General features: G+C 35.0%; 1 long non-coding RNA gene across 1 annotated transcript; it reads left to right on the forward strand.

Moving 5' to 3' along the window:
- The first annotated feature begins 1,044 nt into the window (after positions 1-1,044).
- On the forward strand, positions 1,045-2,531 carry LOC110444868. The gene is made up of 3 exons (XR_002462290.1): positions 1,045-1,146; positions 1,715-1,918; positions 2,465-2,531. It is a non-coding gene; the product is annotated as an uncharacterized LOC110444868 (long non-coding RNA).
- The last annotated feature ends 284 nt before the right edge of the window (positions 2,532-2,815 follow it).

A 2,815-nucleotide genomic window follows, 5' to 3' on the forward strand; every position in this document is an offset into this window, starting at 1 on the left:
AATGTTTGGTTTTCTAGATAAAATATCTGAACGTTGTAGGAGGAAAAGGTCCTCAACCTCGTGATGGTGGATCATCATGTTTATCAACTCTCGCTAGTTAATTTTCAAATTGCAAAAGAAACTAGGTAAACCTCAAGTTTTTAAACAATTTGTATTTGTATATCAGGTTTGTTATTTAAAGCTGACAGTGCAAGCTTTCAATTGAGATAAAAAAAATATCTCGTTATTTCTAAGGAAGTGCCGACATTTTAGTTTGTGCTTGCTTGGTAACCAGTATGGGTCTCACTGGGTTCAAAAAGCGTCAAAAGGAAGAGATAATCATTAGGGAAGATCTTGAAACCAAAAATAAAAAATAAAAAAATTGAAATCTATTTAGCTTGCACTGTCAGCTTTACGCTTTGAACTATTTTCAGTTGACATTCACAGTGAATTTTTCTGCCAATCAAAGACAACAACTCCATGGATACCATGTTGAATATAACAGATTTTATATGGCATTCATATCACCTGTGAATGGCAACTGAGAGCAATTCAATGCTTATAGTACAATTTTGGGAATATTTTATTCTGATGAAATATGATAAGAGGATACCATGCTTTAAGACTAAACCTGCATGCTTTTTATTCATTTTGACAGCTATCTTCCAGGAAGTGATTGTGGTATCGAAAAATCCTGCTGTAGACATAAATATTTTAGCACTTTTTGTGCTTTAAGTATTGCGCTATATTATCAATGCACTCGTTGAAGTTGATGTATGTTGTTCTCTATTGTATATTTTGTGGGTGCGCCAATTCATCAATGTGCTAACTTGTCAAAACTTGATATTACACTAAAATTTGAGTGCGGTAAAATAAGTATTTTTACAGTTTTATGACATTATAATAACAACGTGGTGATGACAATTGGCACATGGTATTTCATCATTGATATAATTGCCAAGTGAATTTTGTAGGGTATATTTTATTGCCAAGCAATGGTAAATTTTGTTTGGTCCATATTGAGATTACAGCGTTAACATTCCGATTGTTCTTTGTTGTAGGGGACCGAGTGATATTCGCAGAAAGTCCGTCAGCCCCTGGTATACCAGTGGTGTATCGCACTCCTGATGAAAGGTCTTCCAATCCAGACAGACTCAACCTAGACAGGTCTGTTTCCGTCCCGTAAAAAGTATACATAACACTGCTAACCATGTGTTAGGTGTTGAGGGTCCAGAGTGTCGGACAGTTTCCATCTCCATAAAATGTGTAATGTTTACAATCCATCTAGTCACGTCTTGAGGTCCATAATTCAACAATTTACATCCCCACATCTAATGTTCTGGATTTCAACTCTGTTAGAATTTCAAAAATTAAGGGGAAAATATGGAATACTGCGAAAGGATCTATCAGATGTAACGTCATCCACTCATCCACACTACCAACGAATGTATTAATGTTACAGTTATTTTTCACAAATTAATGTGCAAGTGTTCTATATCCAAACAAACCAAAATCACAAGTTACTTCCCTTTGATCATGAAATACATATAGTAAAATCTATGGACATAACATTACAGTATGTCTGATACAGGTCAGTAAGGCATAAAACTGACTGTTTTAGTTATAGATGTATTACACGTACATTATATCTGATACTAGAGGGAGAGGAGTAAAATTGAGTGCATTTTATTTATAGAGATGAAGGGCGAGGAGTAAAATCATGTTTTAATTATAGACGGAAACTGACAGTATGTCCGATACTGGAGGGAGAGGAACAGCTTCGGCTGCTGAACTACCAACACAACATGATCAACAAGATCCAGCACCTCAGCTCCCTGAAGCGCCTCATCTTCCTCGACCTGTATGATAACCAGATTGAGGAGATTTCCGGCCTCAGTGCACTCAAGTCTTTACGGGTACTCATGTTGGGCAAGAACAAGTAAGTGGTCCCAGCATTACTTTAGGATTTAACGGACACCAAACATGTTCCTGGAAGAAATATCTATCTTATTAGATCATGTTGGGGACTGAAGAAATATTCAGAAATGGAGATAATAGCTGTTCAAACGTTTTTGAGTCCATTGCATTTTTTCAAGTATTTTGATGCAAGAATATTGTAGACTAGTTTTATGTATTTTAACCCAGTCACCCCTAAAGTCCCATTTGAACCTTACCATATCAAAGACTGGGTAAGTTCAGTTTAAATATGTAGGGGTGAATGAGATAAACGTAGATATAATCATGTGTCTAAATCTGTATTCTTAGAGATTTAGACTAGCATGTCTCCAATAGTAGTCCATCCAGAGTTTGATTTGAAAAAATTGAAAATGAGGCGATTGTGAAAAATTATTGGTTTTTAAAGAAATCCGACAGACCAGGGGGGAAATGTTTTTCTCTCCAAAAATGTTAAAAATCAGGGGAATATTGGAGTATAGCCAATTGCTTGGTTTATTTGTATGCTGTAACATTTTTCATCTTATTTCAGAATTAAAAGAATAGAAAATTTAGAAACACTTTGTAAACTGGATGTGCTGGACTTACATGGTAATCAGGTAAGTATACTACCAGTGTTGTAGAAATGTTTGTAGGATGACACAATTCTTCTCAATCTGTTTTAATGAATGTTAGTTTGATGAATGAAGAAACTTAAACAGGTATTTATCTGACAATCAAAAATAGCAAACAGGTGCACAGTGGTGTGTTGTGAGGACATAAAATGATGGAGAAACAGAAAAAGAAATGAATGACCCTTCTATATATAATTGCTATAATACCTTAACTATGCGTTGCATCAATATTAGTACACTTGCAAACCTTTCAAACAGTTGAATTAAAT

This window comes from Mizuhopecten yessoensis, unplaced genomic scaffold (assembly GCF_002113885.1).
Source record: "Mizuhopecten yessoensis strain PY_sf001 unplaced genomic scaffold, ASM211388v2 hete_36183372, whole genome shotgun sequence".
Lineage (NCBI taxonomy): Eukaryota > Metazoa > Mollusca > Bivalvia > Pectinida > Pectinidae > Mizuhopecten > Mizuhopecten yessoensis.